Consider the following 27412-nt stretch of genomic DNA (forward strand, 5'->3'; position numbering starts at 1 on the left):
GTAGAGAGAATTACAAATGATAGAGGAATTGAGGTAGTTCCTGTGTTGATTGTAGTAACATGGATGAGGTAACAAATAAATGCAAGCAAATGAATTATATTTTGCTTTCTCTTCACATGACTTAATGGCTAGAGTGTTGGGGGTCATAAGTATAATGTTGTGGGTTTCATCCTTGGATGGAACGGCATACTGTTTCCTTGAGCAAAGCACTTTGTTTCACTTGCTCCAGTCTACTCAATTGAAAAATTAGGAGTACTAGTGTTGGTACAGCCCTTTTTTTTACTTCAGCTGTCGCCTCCTTGATGTTCTGCTAGAGTCAGGATAGGAGGTCTGAAAGGTTCTCTATGTCAGTTTACGAATAAACAGGCACCTAAAATAATTAGTGAAAGCATGGTACATGTTACCAAATCATACTCACTTATAGGTAATGGTTATGCTTCTTTTTATTTTAGTTTGTGAATAAAACAGAGTGGGTAAATGTAGATATTTTGCACACCTCTGTTATTCACTGACTAAAGAATAAGCAGGCAGAGATAATGTTTCATAATTATTTTCCATTTGAGGTGATGGTAACCAAAGGTAAAATGTGGATAGAGATAGGTTTACATACAATGGCCAAAACACTGAATTGAAAGAAGGGAGAAAGAGGGCAGTGGATTGCAGAATTACTTGCTACTAGTACAGCTCTGCGATTAAGAAGTTTATTTTCAGCCACATGCTTCTTGGTTCAATCTTACAGGGTGGAACCTTGGGCAGTTGATTTTTATATTGCTTTGAGTGGAATTTGGTAGAAAGAAATTATGTGGAAATCTATTTTATGTGTGTGTGTATGTGTGTTTATGTTTAGTTGCCTAAAAGAACAGGGGGATGTGATCAAATAAAACCATTAAAGGTGGTGCTCTAGCATGGGCACAGGCTAATAACTGAAACCAGTAAAAGGACATCAGAATATTGTCTAGTTATAGCGAGTGCTATTAAGTGGACAGAAAAGATGAGAAAAATGTATTCTGTAGCTCATTGTGGAGACAGTTGTTAGCATTGTCAGATTTGTACAGTGTTTAAGTGAAACAAGTAGGTTTAATTAGAAATACAGAGAGAAACAGGGTGGTCTAATTAGAGGTAAACTGTGAGAATTAGTATGAATAGAGGTAATATATGTGAAGCAATATGGTATAAAGAAATGAAAAATGCTTAACAATGTTGTATAATTGCAGGTAAAAATGTGAAACATCAAAATGTAATTACAAGCATGTGAAATAGTATGATATAATTAGAGTTAAAATGTGAATCAATGTAATGTAATTAGAAGTAAAATGTGAAACAAAATTTGTGATCTAATTAGAGATAAAATATGAAACAAAATAGTGTAGAAGTAAAAAATATGAAACTATGGTGGAATTAGAGATAAAATGTGTAAAAATGTGGCTTAATTAAAAACAAAATGTAGACTATGGTATAATTTGAGGTAAAATATGTGAAATAATGTGGTATAATAAAGGTAAAATATGAGAATGAGGTACAACTAGAGGTAAAATGTAAAATAAGGTGTAATTAGTAGAAAAATTTGAAACTATGGCATGATCAGAAGTAAAATATATGAAACTGTGGTATAATAGAAGTAAAAAGATATTATGAGAGGAAAATATGTGAAAAAATATGGTATAAATAGAAGAAAATGTGAAAACAATGTTGAATAACTAGAGGTAAAATGTGAAACAACATAGTGTAATTAGAGATAGAGATATCAAGAATTTTATTTAAGTAGATATAAAATGTGAAAACAATACAGAAGTAGTAAGGAATGAGGGTAAATTGCACTAATTAAGAAAAAAATAACTTTAATACACAAAATACTATTCACTAATAAACAGCACAGAGATTTGTTATGCTCAGGGGTGGTCATACTTACAGATAAAGAAGTTAATATGGGATTAGGCACTAGGGGATAATCAATTCAAAGCTCTCTGGCAAAAATTTAAGAGAAAGGGACAGGCAATCTGTTAAAATGGGGCTGTTGTGTTGATTATTTCCATAAAGGTGATATTTATATAAATAGAGATATCATTGGGGATTACTAAGTGGGGCTGTGTGCTAAAATGGATATTTCAGGGGCATCTGTCTGATTTAATTGGAGTAACTTTTGGGAATTTCAGGGCAGGGTTAGGTATTAAATATTTATCATAAAGGGACATCTTATTCACTAACACAGAGTGGTTGTTTGTAAGAAAGACAGATGGTGCTCACAGAATTTTAACATATTGTAATGGAAGCAACCTATTTGAGGTAGGTGCAGATGTTGAGGAGTTTAGAGGTGTAGGTTAAAATAAAGGAAGGGAAAAAATATGGAATTTCTGAAGAAGGAATGGTCAAAATAAAAGTAGGTACTGACAATATTAAAGAATGATCTAGTTATAGCAGAGAAAATGACAACTAATGTGAACACCCAAAGACACACACACATCCACAAACATACATCAACACACACACATTTATATAAATGAGTAGTACATATGTTGAACAATGATGTTCCAGTGATCTGATGAGCTAGCTTTCTTTATTTTCATTAGTGTAATTAATATAATTTCTTACATACTGAAATCAATATTACATGAAGGTTGTGAAACGGTTGTAACTCGATAAAAGTCATGTGGCTAAATAAATATATATATATACTCAACTCTTGAACCTCCTGACATTATTTTTATCTATGTTTTTCTATACATTTTTAAATGGTGGAACTTGAAGTAGATAAAGCTATAAATAATAGCATGTAAGATGTTGGGTCAAACACCCCTTTGGATAGAAAAATTTGAAGGCTATCCATGGCACCTGAATCCCCATCTTCTGTAAGCATGGCTATATTTACACTTTATTATTTATAGCTTTATCTACTTTAAGTTCTAAAGTTAAAAATGAATTATTTCATGTTCTTTCAAAGTTTTTAAATTCTTATGACATATATATTGGATGTTTTGTTTATTATACTTTAGGGTATTGTAAATGCCCCCACAAAACATTTCATGTAGATGACAAACATTAAAAAGCATTGTAATTCTAAATATTAATTGACAAAATTCCGTCAGTACACCAGCAGATGGCACTACCATATCACATGATTTTACCAAATCATTTAGCATTTGTCATCTACACAAAATGATTTTCTGAGACATTTACAACAGTCCTAGACATTATAAATAACACATCCAAGTTAGGTCGGGTGTGCTGATTAATATCTGTAACAAAAACTATTACTGTCATTAATAGCTAATTTATACACAACTCGCCAGTTTTTCATCACACCACTGGCTGTTTGGTCAGTATTATTCTATATTGGTTTGACTGATTTTCTGTGTGGTATTCAGTGCTTGGTTAGTTGCCACTGATGATCAGTAACATGGTGAAATCATGTGATACAGATGTGCAATCCACCAGTGTGCTGATGAATTTTGTCAACCAATAATAGACTTTTGATACTTTTTAACAGTTGTCATCCACACAAAATGATTTTGGGGGGGTCATTTACAGCAATACACACTCACACACACATACATGTAACATCATCATCCTCGTTTAACGCCTGCTTTCCATGCTGGCATGGGTTGGATGGTTTGACTGAGGTCTGGAAAGCCAGTGGGCTGCACCAGGCTCCAATCTGATCTGGCAATGTTTCTATAGTTGGATGCCCTTCCTAATGCCAACCACTCTGAGAATGTAGTGGGTGCTTTTTACATGCCACCGGCATCAACCACATTCAGATGGTGCTTTTTATGTGCCAAAGGCACGGCAGCCAGACAAGGAGCACTGGCATTGACCACATTCAGATCATGCTTTTTACATGCCACCAGCATGGGAGCAAGTCAGGGGGCACTGTGACCATCTTTTTCTTCAAAAGAGCGGATGTGTTTTTTCTCTCGCTCTTCTATCTTTTCTCTTTTCAAAAAATGTTTCTCCCAGCATTCACTATTTTCCTCTCGCTCTGGTCTAATGATCCTCCATGTTTGTTTTCATCCAGTTTCCTTGTTTGTCTCCACTATCCTTGTTGTCTCCACTATCATGTTTTTGTTCCCAACTTTGACCCTCCATAAATCCTAAATTTTATTTAAGAATTTGTGGGAGCAACTGTCTTTGAAGACTAGTGTTGTCATTGAATGTTTGAAATGAGATAGACAGCCGACAACTGATGAAGAGTCCTTTCCCTGTGTTTACTTTCCCTGTTTTCCATTTTTTTCTCGTTGTTTACGTATTTCCTGTTATTTTTACCATTGGTGACGTCCTGTACCCATATATGCAGGTATATATATATATTATATATTATTTATTATATATGTGTGTGTTATTCAATAACAGGATGACTTAGCCCCATGCAACTTACAAGTTTTATGACACTTTAAGTTGTATGAAGCTGAATGAAACTATATTATTAAATAATGCCACTTTCTTTCGCTTGTCCCTGCCATAATTGACCGCTAGCTCCAAAAATTTTTTAAATTTTCTCTCTGTTTATTTCCTCATGTTGCTTTCTGTTGAAGAGTGTAGGCTTGAAACATAAAAGAATTTCTCACCTTCCTGAGTGTTAAACTAATACACCTGTTTCTTGTTTATACACCCGTCTTCACTTTTTGCTTTTCTGTAAATTTTAACCACTCTATATATATATTGACAGTGACTTAAAAGTTTTGGCAAGCTAAACCATTTTCAGACTGATAGCTTTATATAGTCTCTGCTGAGTAAAAGTTTTCCTTGGGTATGTAGGTTTGAATGGGGTGGTAATTAGCTTGTAGGGTGGGTTGTGATGGAGAGGTGTTTTGGAGAAATTTTTATTGATTAGATTTGGAGTTATGTTATCATTTAGAATTGTTTAGTATTGTCATGTACGTAGAACTTGCTAGGCAGATGGGTGCTGCTCGCATCCTTTACATCAAATATTAATTGAAGAAAGAGTCAAGATTTTCCGTTAACTTCAACAGTATAAATATTTATTCTTTGATTCGCAATATAAACATTTCCTTCCTCTGGGCAAATCGGCAACCTAGGAGCTTATTGGCAGTAATCTAGTGGAGTGAATCAATCCTGCCCATTCAAGCATAGCAGGGATGTGCCACGAGGTAGCAGCTCAAGAGAGCTACTGGAGACACGTGTGTATCGTTCAGCTGCTAGCGTCCAAGAGAGAGATACAAGAGAATTTCGCTGCTGCTAGTTTTCTGCGCATGCGCATGAGGGAACTTCCGGCAGACCTTCCGGAAGATTCCAACCCTGCACATGCGTGCTGGAGATTTCCAAGATGGCATCACAACAAAGGTTTATGTTCCTATAACCTGTGTTAATTCTGTAACCTTTTAAAATGGAAGATAAGAAAGTTCATTTTCGGCACTTGATGCTTCTCTTTTTCCGTAAAGTGAAAAATGCCTCACAAGCAACCAAAGAAATATGCACAGTTTACGGTGATGTTTCTTTATCTGAAAGAACTGTACAGAAGTGGTTCGCAAGGTTCCAAGCTGGAGATTGTAGCCTTATTGATAAAGAGTGATCAGGTAGACCATCCACTACAGTTGATGACCAAATCAAGTCATTAATTGACAATAACCCACATTGCAAAACCCGAGAATTGGCAGAAAGCCTCAACCTATCAAAATCTGTCATTCATGAGCACCTGGTAAAGCATGGGTACACAAATTGCTATGATGTTTGGGTACCACATGAGTTGAGTGAGAAGAACCTATTGGATCACATTTCCATCTATGATTCGCTTTATAAATGGAATGAAAACACGCTTTTTTTAGAGCAAATTGTGACAGGTGATGAGAAATGGATTATCTACCGAAATGTTCAGAGAAAGCGACCCTGGAGTAAGTGACATGAGCCACCCTTAGCCACCCCAAAAGCGGGTCTTCACCCTAAAAAAGTCTTGCTTTGTGTCTGGTGGGATTGGAAAGGAATTCTGTACAATGAGCTTCTCCCAAGTAACCAGACAATTAATTCTGAGAAATACTGCAAAAATAATTTGTGGGGATAGGATAGTCGATTACATCAACCCTAGTATTTGACTGGTACTTAATTTATTGACCCCGAAAGGATGAGCTCGGTGGAATTTGAACTCAGAACGTAGCGGCAGACGAAATACCACTAAGCAATTCGCCTAGTGTGCTAACAATTCTGCCAGCTCGCTGCCTTTATACATATATATATATATATATATATATATATATATATATATATATAATATATATATATATATATATATATATATATATATATATATATATATATGTATATAATAGTAATAATTATTATATATTATATATATATATTATATATAATAATTATTATATTATTATTATATAATTATTATATTATTATAATGCAGTACCAGACAGTGGCTCTCATGGCTCCTGATCTTAACTGATTGGAAGTGTTATCATGTACATTGTTTTGTCTTGGCATAAAAGATGGGCTACAGCAAATATTCTGCTCAATACCACAGATTTGCTTGTCAGTTGTTTGACCTAAATCAGTTGAGCAGGTCCCTTAGTGGCTGACGATATGTGCATCTCTGATCACAAGCAGAAGTAGTTGGGGAGCATCTTAGAGGTTTGGATAATTCACCTTTGGAAATATGGGTGGTTTGTTCAACATCCTTAAACAATCCTTATTCAGGGACCTTTTGAGTGGAATGGGCTAGTCAACCAAAAGAAAATTATAACTGGGCCCTACCTGCAAGGTCATGCGCTGTTTATCTTGATATGAGATCACCATGTCATGCACATAGGGTTGTGACGCATGTGCCTGGTGTACCCTTATCAGACAGGTAGTCATGATGGGTATACTGGGCTTCATATATTTTATCCCAGTGTCACTTTGATGGCATGCACTGCTCTCTCACTCAATAATAATAATAATAATAATAATAATAATAATAATAAATGAATGAAGTGAAAGATGGATTTGGCATTAGTCTTTGAGTACAACGATTGTTTCGACCCCTCTTGCGACTGTCCTTCATGGGTAGGATGTTGTGCATCCAATTGTGTTGCATTGATCTGAGCAGTCTGGGTCACATCAGGTACTTGCATACATAAAGTGGTGTCCTACTAAATATGTCGCACTGAATAAAGACTAATGCTAAGTCCATGTTCCGTTTCATTCATTGATTATTATTATCTCAACAAACACTCGGAATTCCTGATCCAGCAGAAATATACCCCAACTATACATGACACCAGATGGCCCAAACTGTGAATGTGCTTTACTAAACTTACTAATCAACATAAAGCCATTTGTCAAAAATATTACTCACACACACGCACACACACATGGAGTGAAATTCTACACAGTTTTTGGTTAACAAATTTCACTGACAGTATATGGCTCAATCCAAGGATACCACAAATAACATTTGCTCAAGATGCCTCACAGCACGATCAAACACAGAACCATGAAGTTATTAATGAATTTTTTAATAAACACAGATGTGGCTGTGCAGCTACTTGAATGATTAATTTCAGTTATATATATATATATATATATATATATATATATATATATATATATATATACATATACACACACATACATAGAGAGAGTGATAGAGACAGACAGACAGACAGACAGACAGAAAGACAGGTGTGTGTGTGTGTGTACAAAGGAGGAGTGAGAGCTCTAGGTGGATTAGTAAAAAGAAACAAGGTCTTTGAATTGAAAATGAGTGAATTTAATGACAAGTAGTTAAAATAATTATTGTAAACAAATACATGTACAGACATACAACACACACACATACACACACATGCGAGGATTGGTACTAAAATAGGGGAAACTGAAATTAAGGTAAACTTTGACATTGCTTTATAAAACAACTCTCAGCTGTTTAAATAGCAGACAACTGTGTCGATGAATAGAAACGAAAATGCAATAGATATAAGCAGAGTAAAAGTGTATGAGTAGCAGTTCCTGAATGTATGCCAGTCACATAGAAACAGACAAACAATGTTAAACACATTATTAAGCTTGGATTGAAGAATCAAAAGATGAAGAAAATTTAACAAACCAGCTAAATGGAAAAGACGCCCAAATCTTTTGGGATTCTGGCAGAATTCTTTAGCAGTTAAGCCAGCGAAATCCTTACTAATGGTGTTTATAAGTAACTTTATAATCCGAAGTCAATTAGGAAGCTTTTACATAAGGTGCTTGACCTACACTAGCTAAACCTTCTCTCTAATAAATCCTCATTATTTTAAGTGTTCCAGACATAAATTACAATAGTTAATCCCTTACAACAACATACTGTTCACTGACAAGATGGTTACAACTATAAAGCTTACCAAGAAAGCTAAGACTAGAATCAAAGACATGATGATGACTCAGTAACGGAACGGCTCATTTAGTCTATAATTGCTGATCTTTGGTAGCTTAAGGTTATGAGATCTAATCTTGGCCTTCCATGAAAGAAAATAAATCCTGTTTGAAATGAATCAGTCAAAATTGAGATTTTATGTGAATGTCAAATGTTTCAGTTCCAGTTACTTATACTATTCCTTTACCAAAGTTTGATCACATTTTCAGCCAGAAGGAAACTATAGTTACAGCTGAGCAAAGAATTTTCATTGTAAAGAATTTCAGACGAGCAGAATAAAGATTCTGTCATAATGTATGCAAACATCCTATTGAACTGAAGAAAAGCTTTGATCTTTCAATTTGATAGCCAACACAAGGTCTTAATTTGGGTTATAGTTGTAAGGTAGCCTACATCAAATACTAAGGAGAACTTGTGGTGCAGAGTTAAAAATAAAAGAAAATAAATATTTGACTGCTAGATTAGAGAGATTAGCCATTTCATTACTATATTCCTGTTGAAATACACTTCCATCATCATCATTATCATCGTCATTTAACATCCATTTTCCATGCTGGCATGAGTTGAACAATTTGACAGCACCTGGCAAAGCCAGGAACTGCACCAGGTTCCATCGTCTGGTTTGACTTGGTTTCTACAGTTGGATGCCCTTTCTAATGTCAACCACTTTACAGAGTGGTTTTTATGTGACACCAGCACCAATGCCTTTTATGCAGCACCATCACCAGTGCTTTTTATGCGGAGTTTCAATTAATCTTGAAAATAACAAAGAATTTATCATAATAACTTCGTTGTTATTAAGCTGGCATGTTAAACATAAATTAGCATGAAATTTTGATGGAAAGTTCTAACTGACACCATTTTAAAACAAAAAGTTGTATCACCAAACCAGGAGCTATTTCAGGTAGGTTGATACCAAAAGGATCCAACTAGTAACAATATCTATTTCTGCAGCATGTAAGTCTTGGTTAGTCTTATTGAGAGAATGTTTAGAAAAATAAACTAATGTAGACTAATTGTATTATTTTTTTACTGAACATACATATCTATGTATGTGTGTGAAAATAATTATGATAATTACAATTTATACATTATCTTATGTAATATGTATCCGACATTAATAAATGTGATAATTTTATCACCCTTTCAAATAGCAACACAAAAAGTACAGATGAAATTGCTAGAAAGGCAGTCTTCTTTTGCAAATTAGAATTCCTTGCAATTGAATAAAACAGCATAAAATTAATAGCCTTATATTATATAATAACACACACACATTCATGCACATGCATACATAGGCACATGCATGCACATGCACACACGTGCATGCATGCACATAAAGAACAAATATATAAATTTATTTAGAAGAATTTGTGCAGATGGTAATCAACTTTTCTTTTCCTTATTCTCTAAGATAAAAAAAAAATTAATACCAGTAATAAACTAGGCTTTGATTCAATTTACTTTATTCCTGATGTGAAAATTGTACTAGCACCTAATTATTAACAAATTGATATATAAACACATGACATACATAACATAGCTGTGTGGTTAAGAAGGTTGTTTTGTAATCCTGTGGTTTTGAGTTCAGTCCTGTCATACAGTATCTTGGGCAAATGTCTTCTGTAGCTCTGGGGTGACTGATGCCTTGTGAGTAAATTTGAATGACAGAAACTGTGTGGAAGCTTGTCGTGTGTGTGTGGGGAGAGAGAGAGAGAGAGACTATCTCTGTCTGTCCTCTGCCTCACCTGTGCTTGACAACAGGCATGAAGAATAAGTATCAGTCTTAAAAATAGGCACTGGGGTTGATTTGTTTGCCCTTCAATGCAGTGTCCCAACACAGCCACAATCCAATAACTGAAACGCTAACAGGAGAGACAAAAAAAAAAGAAAAAAAGAGGAACACACCGAGACTCTTTCGAAAAAATATCAAGACAGTGAAATATCTATTTCTACAAGAGCTTCTATAAGAAAGCAGAATATTTCTTTCTAACAACATATATCTTGTTTCTGTTTTTTAAAGACATCAGTTTCAGAACAAAAATAAATTAATTACACAGTTCATCTCATCACGATGTTATGTTCAGGAACATTTTAAACAGATCAGGATACTAGCTAAACTTGCAAATTTCTTGATATCTATCTTCTTTAACATTTAACACTGGTTAGAATTTCATTATCATCATCAACATGGAATGCACATTTAAAAATATTCACTCAACTGTGGATGTGAATGATTGCCTAAACTGGATATGTCAGATAATAGCAAACTGCTATATTTTCATCATCACAGAAATATATTGTTTAAATGTTAAATAGATCTACAAACTCAGCTTTAAATCTTTTTTACATTGAACAAATATCTTCAGCATCTATGGAGAATATCATTTAACTTTGCCTTGTGTCTGTCATCTAAATCCCCTAAAATTAGCTATACACATCAGAACTAACAGGAAAAGTAAGGTGTGTGTGTGAAGGAATTCGTCTTAGTGGTTATGGTGAGAAGCACATAATTGTAAGGATTGATTGATACACTGGGTCCTTGAGCAAGGCACTTCATTTCACATTGCTCCACCCTAATGAGTACCAGCTGAATGCTTGCACAGCCCTCTCTTCCTCCATCTGTCACATCACTGATGCTCCACTGAGTCAAGAGTAGGTGCATTCATGACTACTTCAAAGGCACCTTAAACAGTTATTGAAAGAACAGTACAGACTATTAAGTCATAACTGTTTGCAAGTGACAGCTGTGTTTTATACATACATACGTACACACACACACACACAAACAAGTATGCTTGATGCAGATGTGAAGAAGTATTACTCTGACGTTTAAAACCAAAATATAATATAAATTTTCACTTGGAACTATTGCATGAACTGGTGTTGAAAACACAATGGTTACAGAAGCAATTGTAAATGGTCATTAAAAATGTGATAAAATCTTTCTTTGTCTTCTTATTTGGATCATACACACACTGAAATATAATCACAGTCCAGCTCATACCAGCATGGAACATGGACATTAAATGATGATGATGATGATACAATAATGAATCATAATGAAAAAGTTGTAAAGTATATACAAATATACAGTTTACACAGTGCAAATTTAACCTGATATAGAACCCAATACATTGGGTAGAGTAGATAGATATGTTTATTGTATTAAAGGTTGACAATCTATTTTGAATTTTACCCTTGATTAAGATATTCATGACTGTGTCATAAACAGTCTAGCCAAGGGTAAAACTGTTAACTTTTAATATTGTAAACACACACACGTGTGTGTGTGTGTGTGTGTGTGTGTGTGTGTGTGTGTGTGTGTGTGTGTGTGTGTGTGTGTGTGTGTGTATGTATGTATGTATGTATATAAATATAAAAGCATTAAATGACCTGACAATTGTGACAGCTCTACCTCATCTCTTCTGTATGCGTCTTATTTCTTCATTCCCCAACCATTTTCTTGTCAGGCCTCACTTGTTCATGTAAGTTAATCTAGTAAATCCAAAAGACTATACTGATTTCATTCCTCTCCAATCACTGTACATGCACATTATTAACCTTTAGCACACTGTAGGCAGATCATGTTGTCATACAAGTTTTCTCCCTTCTCAATGCAATACAATGCGCCTGCAGCTACAGCGGAGAAAACTTATATGGCAGCACGATGTGCCTATACATGTTAAAGGTTAATCAGTTGTATTTCACTGCTTTACAGCATCTTCCTTCTCATAAAGTCCTGCCTTTTATAAAAACAAAAGGAAACCTGTTGTCCAACAGATATAGCTGTTATTGCAACATTATCTATCCCCATTAAACTCCAACAACTATACTTTCACCAAACTTCTACCACCAGAGTTAAATGTGCTCCTTACACCATATAATTTATTACATCGTCATTTAATGTCCACTTTTCCATGCTTGCATGGGTCAGACAGAATTTGCTGAAGCAGAGTTTGCTATAAACAGATGGCCTTCCTGTCACTAACCCTCACCTGTTTCCAACACACACACACACACACACCATCATCATCTTCATCATTTCATTTTAATGTCAACTTGCATGGGTCAAATGGAATTTATTGATGCAGATTTTCCAGAGCTGGATGCTCTTGCTGTCTTACCTATTTCCAAGCAAAGTAACACTTCCCCATGACCAGACATATTTTTGCAGAATACTGGAAATGAACGACATTACTTCTATGACAGTGACAATGATTTACATGATGTCATGACAATTAGACACAAATACACACATAAATATATGATGGGTTTTCAGTTTTTCCTCAACCACATCCACTCACAAGGTTTTGGTAAACCCAGGGCTATAGTAGAGACACTTCCTCAAAATGTCACACAGTGGGACTGAGCATGGAACCATGTGATTGGATAGCAAACTTCTTACTACACAGCCAAGCCTCCACCTACCCATGCCTATATATATATATATTATAAGCTTCTTTTCTGTTTCTGTCTACCAAATTTGCTCACAATACTTTGACCGACCTGGAGCTATAGTAATTTAGATAAAAATGAAAAAGCAAAGAAATTTGAAGTTGTCACCTTTCAAAGATAACATAACAAGAAGTAACATTTGTCAAGAAATCTTTTGACTGAAGTGGAGTATAAATATCTTTATTATTTTTTTTTTCCATCTTCATTTCAGTGAATGATATTATATAATTTTAGCAGTATTATTTAGTGTCCTAGATCAGATCAGATCAGATCAGAACATTTAGCTTATTGATAAGTCTGACTGGCATTTACTGAATTAAACATGAAACAAATCTCATCTATTGCAGCAAAAGTCTGGGTAAAATGGGGCAAGTAGAATTAAGTGTCCTTCATAGAAACAAAACAAAATGTCAGCAGTAGAAGACAAAGTCACAGTGAGCTAGCAGGCTGATACCTGATCTGTTCAGCCATTTTCACCTCTATAAATAAGATAAGAGCTATGTTAAAAATACCACATTGAGGTTGGAATGCTATCTGTTAGCTAATAAAGGTTTTTACCTGTTTATCAAATCTCAAAAGAGCAAGCTGTTTAGTAAAAGCACATAAAAAGTCTTTCCAGTTACCTTACTAAGATTAATATGCAAAAGTCATTCTTTTTTTTTGTAGAGAGAACCACAATTTCAGCAGACTTTCTAGAATTTACGAGATGTGCAAAATTGGAAGAGAGCAAGAAAAATCAATATATTGATGTAAGCTGATCCAGCTTTGAGACTGAATCTGGTTTCTTTATCTTGGCATTACTACAGAATATTTTCTGGTTGGATATTCACAGTTTTCTCTGAAATGGAGATATATCCAAGTCAACTCTTCTATAATAAGGTGTTATCTGCATAATTCTAACTTTAGTGTTAGCTTTAATGAAAAGAAAACTAGCAGAATATTCTTTCAATAACACAATTTCTCACAGCAAGTTTTCAAATAGGTTAACGTAAAACTAAAGAATTGAATAAAATCAAAGAAAAACAAGACAAAATAAAATTTCAAATTATGGTTAATTGCTGGGAGGTTAACTAATTTGACAAGAGCTGAGTAGCTCACTAATCTTTTAAGAATTCTTGCTTCAGTTTCCTAAATAACATTTAACAAGCCAACAAGAAAAACTCTATGTAGTCAAACGGCTAGCTAGAAATAACAGCCAGGTCGCTTTCAGATTACACCTCATGTCATACAGCAGTGCTCCGCAACCTATTTTCAATTGTGGTACACTTATATTCTTTTCAAAATTCATCAGCACACCTGAACTAAAAGTATAACTAAAAGTATAGGGAAAAAAATTATATTCAGGTTACACTGTGGCACACCTAGCATTCTCTAGAGGCACACCAGTGTGTCGCGGAATACTGGTTGTGGAGCACTGTCATACAGAAGGGAAAGGACACAGTAGATGATGTGATCCAAGGTGCACTACAGTGTCTGCAAAAACAGAACAAGATAGGATGATCACAGGTAAAGTACCTCTGATATTAAATCTGCTCAGATTAAACGACAACAGGGTTAAACGACAACAATGCCACATCCTTTTAGTAAATTCCTAATATTAATGTAGAGTAACAAACAGGGGTTCATTAAGTTGCGAGCTTTGTTGTAGTTGTTGGTATTATTGTTGTTTTTTAATTAAGGCAGAATTGTTAGCGCATTGGGTAAAATGCTTAGTGATGTTTTGTCCATCTTTACAGTCTGAGTTCAAATTCTGCTGAGGTTGACTCTGCTTTTCCTCCTTTCGGAGTTAATAAAATAAGTACCAGTTGAGCACTGGGGTCAGTATAATTGACTTACTCCGTTACATGAATTTACTGATCTTATGCCAAAATTTGAAACTATTATTGTTGTTATTTAATGACTCCTGATGTTAATTGACAGGTTGCTAGAAGCTAAGACTGTTTCACAGACTGAAGAAATGTTGCCTATTTGCCAATCTGCAAAGACAAACTAACCACTAGCTGGTGGTAGCATCATCAACTTTGTCAGCATCAGATGTCTACTTTCCATGTTACCATGGATTGGACAGGTTGCCATTGTTGGAGTCAGTAGATATTTGAGGGATACTAATCACATACAAGAGTCAGAAGACAGTAACTCACTTGATTGCTTCATTTTTGGCTTGGTTTTTATGCTGGATATCATTTCCTAACACCACTCACTTTACAGAGTATGCTACATTCTTTTTACATAGCACCAGTACTATGGAGTTCTCATGTCCTTTGCAAGACTTGAAGGTCTTCACTACTAATAGTGAATTATGGAAACTCTCAACTGGTAAGAACTGGAGTCTTCTTCCTTGTAATCTACACCTACTGACCAATGAACCTTGTTGCAAAGGGCAAAGAAAAATACCTATGGCAGAAGATAACTGAGGAAGATATGCAGTGTAATCAGATGTTAGGATGACACAAAATTTAAGAGAAATTGTCATCCGTACTAAAGTCTGTTCAATTTATGTCATCATACAATATTATAGTTGCTCATTCCCACTAATATGCCCATACCTAGAGGAGGCAATCAGCATACCAATGAAGAAAATGGGTCTAATATTCTAATTACAAGACTAATAAGATTTTGAAGAATGTTATTCACTTAAACATGTACTCAATAGAACTAACAAATGTTAGAGACTGCTTATAATATCCGACAGAATATTTAAATACATGACCAAGTGTTTGAGACGAGTTGCCATTAATAAGATTATAATTATAATTATTCAATCTATTAACCTCACCTTTAGAGATAAATAATGCTTCATTATGTAGTTACACTACTGTTCAATCAGTTTGATCCGCAACTGTCATAAGTAAATGGCCAAGTGAATAAGAACATTAAGATGCTTAGTTTAGAAATAAAGATGCTTAGTTCGAATCTAATCTGCTGCAGTATACTCACCCAGGAATAAGACACCTGATGACTGTCACATATCAAATTGATCAAAATGTAGTTCCTTATCTCCATTTGCCTTTTCTGTTTTTTCTCTCTTTGTCTATTCTTTCTTTCAAAGGAAGAGTGAATACTCAAAACATAAAAGATATTCTTTTCATTTTTCTCTCATTTCCTGAACATCAACATAATAATACATACTGCATTTGGTCTTTTTCACCTGATCTTCATTTTTTTGGCACCATGTGTATATATATATAAATATATATATATATCATCATTATGATCATCATCGTTTAATGTCTGCTTTCCATGCTAGCATGGATGGGTTGGACGATTTGACTGAGGACTGGCGAACCAGATGGCTGCACTTCCTAACGCCAACCACTCAGAGAGTGTAGTGTGTGCTTTTATGTACCACCAGCATGAGGGCCAGTCAGGCGGTACTGGCAATAGCCATGCTCAAATGATGATTTTTAAGTACCACCTGCACAGGAGCCAGCTCAACAATCTCGCTCAAATGTTTTACACACACACACACACATATATATATATGTGTGTGTGTGTGTGTGTGTATATATATATATATGTATGTATATATCTATGTGTGTGTGTGTGTGTATCTTTGCATCTGTGTTTGTCCCCCACCACTGCTTGACAACCAGTGTTGGTGTGTTTGCATCCCCATAACTTGGCAGTTTGGCAAAAGAGACTGATAGAATAAATACCAGGTGTAAAAAATAAGTACTGGAGTTGATTCATTCAACTAAAAATTGAAGATGCAGTCTAATGACTGAAACAAGTAAAAGATAAAAGATAAATTATTTAATCATAGTTTGAATAATATTTTAACCACTTCATTAAATCTTTTGTCGTTGCACCATCTGTTATCACATGAACTTTTGTTTGAAATCTCATTTGCACTCAATCTAACAAAATGGCAAAACTTCCAATATTATTCGAATGATGATTGGATAATTGCAAAGGTATTTGCATAAAACCAATGGTATCATATTATCAATAGTAAAATATATGTGTGTGTATCATCATCATTATATATATATATATATATCATCATCATCATCATCATCGTTTAACGTCCGTTTTCCGCGCTAGCACGGTTGGACGGTTTGACCGGGGTCTGGGGAGCAGGGACTGCCCCAGGCTCCAGTCTGATCTGGCAGTGTTTCTACAGCTGGATGCCCTTCCTAATGCCAACCACTCCGCGAGTGTAGTGGGTGCTTTTTATGTGCCACCTGCACAGGTGCCAGAGGGGTCTGGCATCGGCCACGATCGGTTATTGCCTTTTTTCGTTGCATTGCGGCAGGGGGGAGGGTTCCGGCAGAGAGGAGAGAGGGAGAGAGAGTGGGGGGGTGCATGTAATATAGGGGAGCACCAGTGGGGAAGGTTTGGGGTAAAGAGAAACGATGACAGGTAGGGTTGGTGGCAGGTTCTAGACAGAATGAAAAGTAGGAAGTAAAACGTAGGATATCACGAGTGGGGGAGGGGGCTGGAAGGAGATAGCCGGTTGAGGCAGTGACACATTTCAAAACAGGAGGAACATAAGATAACAGGTTAAGTGGGACGTTTGATGAGCTGCAGCGCTAGCTGCTTCTGCCCAGGGGGAGAGAGGCAGGGGTAAAATACATAGTGAGAAAGTATATTGAGGAGGAGGGGTAGGAGGAACAGACACACGTAGTGGTGGCGGTGGTAGAGGGGATATCCGGTGGGGATGGTGTAAACAGAGTGTTCTCCGGTATGGGTGGTGAGGGTGGTGGGGGTGGGAGGGCGGGCGAACCGCGAACGAATGGCGGGCTGCGAAGATTTTGATTGGGGACAGTAGACTTAAAACAATCGGGGTTTGAAGAAATGAACAGAGTAACGAACAAATTAACTTGGTACCGAGGGGTTAAACAAATGAAAGGGTTATATTTTAAGAACAAGCAGAATTAGTGAATAGATTCGAACATTTAAGGGTATATATATATATATATATATATATATATATAACGGGAAGCTTTATGAAAATAGACAAAAGACGAAGGCAGGTGGAAAACAAACGAACAATTGTATTAGTATGGCGCTCAGGAAATATAAATAAAACAAGTCTTTAACGTTTCGAGCCTACGCTCTTCAACAGAAAGATACACGGAGAGAAAAAAAACACAGAAAGAAGGAGAGAAAAAAAATGCGTGCAGTAGCTAACGAATCAACATGGCGATATATATATATATATATATATATATATATATATATATATATATATATATATCATCTAATGCTAATTTCAACCTGATGAGTTGGTATTTTCCAGCATTGCTTAAATAATACTGATTCAGCATATTATTTTGAATATTATATAATAATATTCCAGTAATAATCTTCTGGTAAAGTGTCGATTAAACAATTTCAGTATCATGTAATAAATAAGTTGCTCACTTTATTCTCCTTGTTCACGTTTATATAAACTTTATGGATATTAATTGATTTTTAGATATATCATCAGTAAAATGATCTATTTTCATTATGTAACAGTATCTGATTGCTAATACCTGAAATCCATAGACAAGCTTTTTAATGCAGATTAAAACCCAGATGAAATTGACATATATAAAATACATATATACACATATTTATATACACATACATAAGTCTGTGTGTATGTATATGCATATGTCACCAATGTGAGGGTTAGCAACAGGAAGAGCATCAGAGCATAGAAAATCTATTTCAATGAATTCTGCCTGACCCATACAAGTATGGTAAAAGATGGATGTTAAAATGATAATGATGATGATAAAGTATAACAATATCAATATATATATATAGTTAATCCAAACAAGAAAACACAAAAAAAACACAGCAACGCGAGGACGTGGAACAAATAAAGTATTATTGGACGGAATATATATATATATATATTGTTATCATCATTTAATGTCTGCTTTTCCACGCTTGCATACATACACAGATATATATATGCATACAAAGACAGATGTGTGTGTGTATGTACATACATACATACATACATACATGCATATATATATAACATAATGAAACGTAAAAATAGAAGAAAAGCTTGTGTAAAGCAACCAGTTAATACAAGAAAAGATACCAAAAGTTAAAGCAAAATAATCATTGGAAAGAGAGAAAAGAAGTTGGTATGTAATTATTAATTATTATGAAGCAAGAGATATTAAAACAACAATGTCAAAACTAAAAGAGTGATTTCATTGGCCAAAGAAAATATACAGCGGAGGATAAATAACAAGTGAATTACATCGAGAACAAAATATTAATGTTAATATGAATATGGAATGAAGCAATTGATCAATCTAAGATGGGTGGGTGGGAATATTGGAGTCACTAATCAGAGCAAAGGGGGGAAAAAGCAAATGAATAAATAAAGTAGCTTTCCAATCCAAATAAACATTAGCTTGAGAAAGTCATGGAGAAAGTAAAGGGATAATATGAAACAAGTTTCTAGTTTAAGTGATTATTTTGAATGAAAATATGTGATGTAAAGTTTAGGTTATATCTGAAGTAAATCATCATTTAATGTTCATTTTCTGTGTTGAGTTGAAAGTTCAGCAGGAGCTGGCAAGCCAGAGAACTGCTTCAAGCTTCAATGTCTGCATAGGCATGTTTTCTACAGTTGGATGCCCTTCCCAGTGCCAACAACTTTACAGTATGTACAAGGTGTTTTTTTTATGTGGCACCAGCACTAGTGAGGTTGCCAAGTAAGTTGCAAGACAAAAAAAGAATGAAAAAGGAAAAAGTTTCCTTGACTAAGTGATGAGAGGGTAGTATTTGGGAGGTGAAGATGGTTTTATGCCAGGTGTTGAGAGGCTGAAGTATGATAGGGGGATATGTACAGGTCTTTTGTGAGAGAGTTAAAATAAAGTGAAATAAAGTTAAAATATACTAATCAGTGAGTATATCATTCTAAAATGCTAATATCAATTTGAAATATTTATTGTTTAAAATAGCCTCATTTAATTATATAAAAGAAAAATAGCTTTCCAACTGGCATAAAAATACTCTGTAAAAGGCAATGAACTAAAATGTAAAAAATTATATGCTATGGATCGAAACATTACACAATTAAGGTGATAAGGGAGCCTCTACTAAGCAGCCCAACCTTCTGGCTAGAAATAGCACCAAATCTCATTAAACCAATGCAAAATCTCCCAAATCTCACACTCTATCATTTTAATAAAGGAAAGACACACTGATCAATGTAGTCCTATATGTGCAAAAACATGGGGTAGTCACGGCTGGACTGCCTTTCATCATAGAACTATATGATGAGAACCTACCTAGAGCTAAACAACATTTTTACACAATCCAAAAATAGATGTACAAAGTACAGCACAGACCACATTCTATACAAGACACAATTTGGTAATACATCTCTCACATAGGACATATTCTACAAATAATCTCTTAATATGATAAAAGTTTTCTTTGATGAACAAAAAGTAACACCAAAATATAACAAAAAGCAACATCATAAAAACAATAACAAAAAAAAAACAAATCTGACAACACTGCAAATTAAATGTAGCACAAACACCTTCCCTCCACAATGACAAATAACAACAAAATTATTACACACACCTTAGGAACACAGAAATGCACCAGGTGGTGCAATGAAAAACTTGCCTGAAACTACCAAAAACATAATGATGATGATGATGATGATAATAATAATAATATGCAAGAAGTCTTTCACAAAAGAGAAGTGTAATTTCAACCAACTTTTGAGAATTCACTAGAAATGCCTGATTGGAAGAAAGCGAGGAAAAATCAATATATTGATGTAAGCTGATCCAACTTTGAGAGGAAAATTTTGTTCTTTTATCTTAGCATTGCTACAGAATATTTTCTATTTGGACATAACTACTGTTTCTTCCTAATGGTGAGTCTGACAGGCTTGACTGAATTACTTCAGACATGTCACCATTATTGATATAAACATGATATAGAACATAATTGTTTAGAAGATATTTTCACTGTGCTAACATACCTTTGACAAAACAAGACATTTCTAGTATAAATTGTTGTTGGTATAGGTATCTCTGTTATATAATGTTATTATCATCACAATATAACATGAGTTGCTATGCCAAAAAAATGTTACCTTACAACGCTGTCAAACATATATACAAACATGAAAAAGAAGAAAAATATATATGTTGAATTGGTAGTAGCCAGGATGATTAATATATTAAATTGTCACTAAAACATGATAGCAGTGGACTGTGAAAGATGTCATTAGTAAAACTATCATGTCATTGAATATAAGCTTCATTATGTATTAAAAATAACAACTAACTTCAAAATATGTTAAGATAACATCAGTATTGTATTGGTATAGATTTATATTAGAATGTTGCTAATACAATTAAACATTATTCTCTCAATTCCAAAGTTTCTGTAATATACATTATTTATTCCTTGGTTATAGGTTTAATGTTCATTTTGCCATGCTACCATGGGTTAGGGTTGATGGCACAGGAAAGGCACTTAAGGCAGCATTTCATGACCTGATGCCCTTCCTGTGTCAACAACCGCTTTTCAAACAAGAGGTTTTACTTATCTATTTATTTTTGCATTCCACATACTACTCGAAGCCTTTGACGAAATAGAAGGGGATATAGCTTCACTTAATGTGGAAGGCAACTGGAGATTTCTACGGGACAATCTGCTGACAGCCACTGACCAGATCTGTGGATGGAGCAAAGTACCATCTCGACCCAGAGTAACATGGTGGTGGAACTCTGTGGTTGACAGGGCTATTAGACAAAAGAGACAGGCTTGGAAGGACTGGAGGAATGGTGGTAGCAGGGAATTGTATCAGACAGCCAGAAGGGAAGCTAGGAGACAGGTTTATTTAGCCAGAGGGGAAGCGGATAAGAAAAAATTTGCCAATGTTCTGAGCCGTGAGGATGAAAGACTTGAGGTATTTCGTGTTGCAAGACAGTGTGTGAGAGAGAATCGTGATGTGGTAGGAGAGAAGTGTGTTCGCATGGATGATGGTTCACTTGCGCTATGAAAGGTTGCTGAATAAAGAAAATGAATGGGATAAAGAGAGTCTGCCGAATGTTGACCCAACAGAGGGACCAGCTATCCGAGTTGATAGTTCCGTGGTAGCTAAGGCAATTAGAAGCATGAAGACAGGGAAAGCCCCAGGCCCATCAGGAATTACTGCAGAGATGCTCAAAATATCTGGCAGTGTCGGCTATAACCTAGTCACCCGTATAGTCAACCAGGTGATACACGAAGGAGTCATACCCAATGACTGGTGTAGCAGCATACTAGTCAACTGCTACAAAGGTAAAGGTGATGCCCTAGATACAAATAATTACAGAGGTATCAAGCTGTTGGATCAAGTAATGAAGGTTACGGAGAGGGTCATAGCCCAACTAATTAGAGAGAGAGTTAGTTTAGATGAGATGCAGTTTGGGTTCGTGCAAGGGAAAAGTACCACGGATGCTATATTCCTGGTAAGGCAGCTGCAAGAGAAATACCTAGCCAAAGATAAGCCCCTGTACCTGGCTTTTGTTGACATGGAGAAAGCTTTTGATAGGGTCCCCCGATCCCTTATCTGGTGGTCAATGAGGAAACTAGGGATAGATGAATGGCTGGTGAGGACTGTGCAAGCCATGTACAGAGATGCCGTAAGTAAGGTTAGGGTTAGCAACATGTACACAGAAGAATTCAAAGTAGAGGTTGGGGTCCACCAGGGTTCAGTACTCAGCCCCCTCCTATTTATCATAGTCCTACAGGCAATTACGGAGGAATTCAAGACAGGTTGTCCCTGGGAGCTCCTCTACGCTGACGACCTTGCTCTTATTGCTGAGTCACTATCAGAGCTGGAGGAGAAGTTCCAGGTGTGGAAGGAGGGTTTAGAATCGAGGGGCCTTAGAGTCAACCTAGCTAAAACCAAAGTACTAATAAGTAGGAAGGTAGACAATCCACAAATGTCTTCAGGAAGATGGCCCTGCTCGATCTGTAGAAAAGGTGTAGGTAGAAACTCTATAAGATGTACCCAGTGTAAGCTATGGACACATAAGAGGTGCAGCAATGTCAAAGGTAGGCTAACTGGGAAGATAGTTTTTGTATGTGGCAGATGCTCAGGAGCATTAACCTCCGAAAATCTGCAGGAAATAACTTCAGTCACTTTCCAATGGGAAAAACTAGAAGTAGTTGATAGCTTCCGTTATCTAGGTGACCAAGTCAGTAGTGGGGGTGGGTGCGCTGAAAGTGTAACTGCTAGAATAAGAATAGCCTGGGCAAAGTTTAGGGAGCTCTTACCTCTGCTGGTGACTAAAGGCCTCTCGCTCAGAGTAAAAGGCAGACTGTATGATGCGTGTGTATGAACAGCCATGCTACATGGCAGTGAAACATGGGCTGTGACTGCCGAGGATATGCGTAAGCTCGTGAGGAATGAAGCCAGTATGCTCCGATGGATGTGCAATGTCAGTGTACATACTCGACAGAGCGTTAGCACCTTGAGAGAAATGTTGTACCTAAGAGGCATCAGTTGTGGTGTGCAAGAGAGACGATTGCGCTGGTATGGTCATGTGGCGAGAATGGATGAAGATAGGTGTGTGAGAAAGTGCCAATCCTTAGCAGTTGAGGGAACCCGTGGAAGAGATAGACCCAGGAAAACCTGGGACGAGGTGGTGAAGCACGACCTTCGAACTTTAGGCCTCACTGAGGAAATGACCAGCGACCGAGACCTTTGGAAATATTCTGTACGTGAGAAGACCAGGCAGGACAAGTGAGCCCAGCCCACTTATGAATGCCTTTCCTCCCTTGGACACAAAGACCTGTTGAGGCAAGCGAAGTCGATATAGAACCTCATCCGACGACAGGCACCCATGCCAACCCCCCTTTGCTTGCGCAGACATGTTGGGGCAAGCGAAATCGAAGTCAAAATCGAATTGAACCAGCCAGGATCCCTGGTCTGGTGGTACGTAAAAAGCACTATCCGACTCGTGGCCAATGCCAGCGCCGCCTCCACTGGCTTCTGTGCCGGTGGCACGTAAAATACACCAATCTGACCGTACGACAGGCACCCATGCCAACCCCCTTGCTTGCGAAGACATGTTGGGGCAAGCGAAATCAAATCGAACCAGCCAGGTTCCCTGGTCTGGTGGTACGTAAAAAGCACTATCCGACTCGTGGCCGATGCCAGTGCCGCCTCCACTGGCTTCCGTGCCGGTGGCACGTAAAATACACCAATCTGACCGTACAACAGGCACCCATGCCAACCCCCTTGCTTGCGAAGACATGTTGGGGCAAGCGAAATCGAAATCGAATTGAACCAGCCAGGATCCCTGGTCTGGTGGTACGTAAAAAGCACCATCCGACTCGTAGCCGATGCCAGCACCGCCTCGTCTGGCTTCCGTGCCGGTGGCACATAAAATACACCAATCCGACCGTGGCCGTTGCCAGCCTCGCCTGGCACCTGTGCAGGTGGCACGTAAAAAGCACCCACTACACTCACGGAGTGGTTGGCATTAGGAAGGGCATCCAGCTGTAGAAACACTGCCAGATAAGACTGGAGCCTGGTGCAGCCTTCTGGCTTCCCAGATCCCCGGTCGAACCGTCCAACCCATGCTAGCATGGAGAACGGACGTTAAACGACGATGATGATGATGATGATGGTATTCAAGAGTGTATTCATGGTCATAGTGTCAACAAGGAATGTAAGCATCATATCCCTATTTTGCTGAAGTGGTGACAAGCAAAGCCAAGGAGTGCATCACACACACACAATAGGCTTCCATACAGTTTCAGCCTTCTGATTCCACTCAAAAAGCACTGGTCAACTAGGGACTATAGCAGAAAACACTTGCCAAAGATGCAACAATGGAACTGCACCAAAAAACCAGTAAACATTTTAGCTACATAGCCATGCCTGCATTGTAGCCAAAGCCACAATATGGTGTACTGGGGCTACAGAAAAACACTTCAGTAAAATGGAATAAGATTTTACTTAGAGATTCAACACATATTCTAAAGACTAATTATAGCAGTTTTTGTATCCAGGGTGTTTTTCTTACTTTTACATCTGCTCCAAAAACAGATAGATGATGAGGTTAATTATCAAGTGGGAAGTAATTAAACAACTTAAATTAACAAAAATTAATTTGAAATTCATCCCACTAGAAAAGTTACTGTTTCCTGCATATAAAATAAATAATCATTTATAGTGTAAGTAGAGAAGCCAGTTAATATAAAAATGGTATATTACAGGTTTTCAGCTACATTGCTTTTAAATTGTAATTTCTATGATAGTTGTTAATCAATATAGCAATTTATTAAGGTGGCAAGCTTGGCAGAAACATTAGCACGCTGAACAAAATGCTTAGCGGTATTTCGTCTGTCTTTATGTTCTGAGTTCAAATTCTGCCGAGGTCGACTTTGCCGTTCATCCTTTCAGGGTTGATAAATTAAGTATCAGTTGTGTACTGAGGTCGATATAATCGACTGGCCCCCTCCCCCAAAATTTCAGGCCTTGTGCCTAGAGTAGAAAAGAATATAGCAATTTATCAACCAAATTGATAAACTACTGCATGGAGTTGGTAGAATTTTACCAAATTAGAGGCAAAGCAGATCCCAATATTTCATGTGAATACTCTCAACATTTATCTAACAATAGCAATATGTTGGTGGTAGGAAGGGCATCTGGCTGTAGAAACCATCCAAAACAGACACTGGAACATGATGCAGTCCTTAAACACATCAGATCCTGTCAAACCATCCAACCCATGCCAGGAAAGAACACAGATATTAAATGATGAAGATGATGATTTGTTCAAGGACTGCATCATGCCCCAGTGTCTATTTTGGATGGTTTCTACAGCCGGATGCCCTTCCTAACACCAACATATTGCTATTGTTAGAAAAATGTTGAGAGTATTCAAAAATATTGGGATCTGCTTTGCCGTTTTTCATGCTGGCATGGGCTGGACAGTTTGACAGGAGCTGGCCAGCTGGAGTGTTGCACCAGGCTTCAATTGTCTATTTTGACATGGTTTCTACAGCTGGATGCCCATTCCTAATACCAACCACTTTACAGAGTGTACTAGGTGCTTTTGACATGGCACTAGCATTGTGCGTGTGTGTGTGTGTGTGTGTATACATTGTATCTCTCCTCCTTCCCAGTCAAACTAATTCACGCAGATATTGAAAACTAAGTCGTAAAGTTTGAAATTTGAGTGATTAAACGTTACTAGTCAAAATTATGAAGGCACAATATTCTTTTCTTTTTTTTTTTAATGAAGCCCAAGAACATATCAAGTATATCTACCAAAAAATTTTGAAAAGTATTTTTCAGAAATATATTTGTTTCATGAGTAAATACCAGAAGTACACTCACACACACACTCACACACATTGATGCCCTTCTTGTTTTCTTTTTTCTTTAAGTAAGGGATCTCATATTACACAAATCTATTAAAACATAAAGCAATCAGACAATTTGTTGATGGAGGAGCCACTTCTCTTGTCAACAAATCCGTAAACAATGGGTATACATTCTTTACTACACTTTCTATGTGACTTACGACCATCTGCAATTATGACCACAAAAAATAGGAAATAAAGAAAACAAATAAATAAATTTAAAAATCGATTTTTGGATGTTGGGCAGTGGTGCGTTCGATAACTATGGCAGCAACTGGCAACACAGGCCTCCCTCAGACCAAGCATCTACTCAGTCACTTTCAAGTATCAGCTGCGTTTGAATGAAAATAGTGTTGAAAAATATAAATCCGACATACAACCAGATCGACTTACGACCAGTCAGTTGGAATGGAACTCAGTGGTAAGTTGAGGAGAAAGTGTATTTGAAAATATATATCCACTGAACAGACCACATGTCAGTGTCGAAAAAAATATTTGAGGGAACAGATATAAATGAAGGAATGCTTTAAAAAAGAAAAAAGAAAAAGGATTCTAGGCAAATACCAATGGATGGGAGAGTTGATAGGCTTACTGGGTTCACTCTTGAAGTATAACAACTTATATATTCTTTTATCTTTTACTTGTTTCAGTCGTTAGATTGTGGCCATGCTGGAGCACTACCTTGAAGAATTCTTAGTCAAAACAAATCAACCCCAGTACTTTTCTTTTCAGCCTGGTACTTATTCTACTTATCTATTTTGCTGAACTGCTAAGTTACAGGAACATAAACACACCAACACCAGTTGTCAAGATGACAAAGACACACACACACACACACATATATATATATATATATAATATCATCATCATCGTTTAACATGGAAAGTGGACGTTAAATGATGATGGTGATGATATATATGACAGGTTTCTTTCAGTCTTTGTTAACCAACTCCACTCTCAAGACTTTAGTCAACCCAAGGTTATTGTAGAAGACACTTGCCCAAGGTGCCACACAGTGGGACTGAACCCAGAACCATGTGATTAAGAAGGCAGCTTTTGCCACACAGCCCCACCTGAGCCTATATATATCATCTTCATCATCATTATTTAATGTCCATAGGTTGGATGACTCGATAAGATGACTTAATGTCCATAGGTTGGATGACTTGATACTCCAATGCCTGCATAAACATGATTTCTACAGCTGGATGCTATTCCTAATGCCAACCACTTTACAGTGCATGCTGGGTAATT

The 27412-nt window shown here is 36.6% G+C and overlaps 1 protein-coding gene and 1 long non-coding RNA gene across 4 annotated transcripts in view; both read right to left on the bottom strand.

Moving 5' to 3' along the window:
• LOC115231275 (LETM1 domain-containing protein 1) overlaps window positions 1-27412 on the bottom strand; it is a 234296-nt gene that overhangs the window by 161344 nt on the left and 45540 nt on the right. The window lies entirely within an intron of this gene.
• On the bottom strand, window positions 6983-26597 carry LOC118760880. Its single transcript, XR_004997013.1, has 3 exons — window positions 26469-26597; window positions 20351-20356; window positions 6983-6994 (listed from the first exon to the last, which is right to left on the bottom strand). It is a non-coding gene; the product is annotated as an uncharacterized LOC118760880 (long non-coding RNA).

The sequence above is a fragment of the Octopus sinensis genome, linkage group LG2, assembly GCF_006345805.1.
Source record: "Octopus sinensis linkage group LG2, ASM634580v1, whole genome shotgun sequence".
NCBI lineage: Eukaryota > Metazoa > Mollusca > Cephalopoda > Octopoda > Octopodidae > Octopus > Octopus sinensis.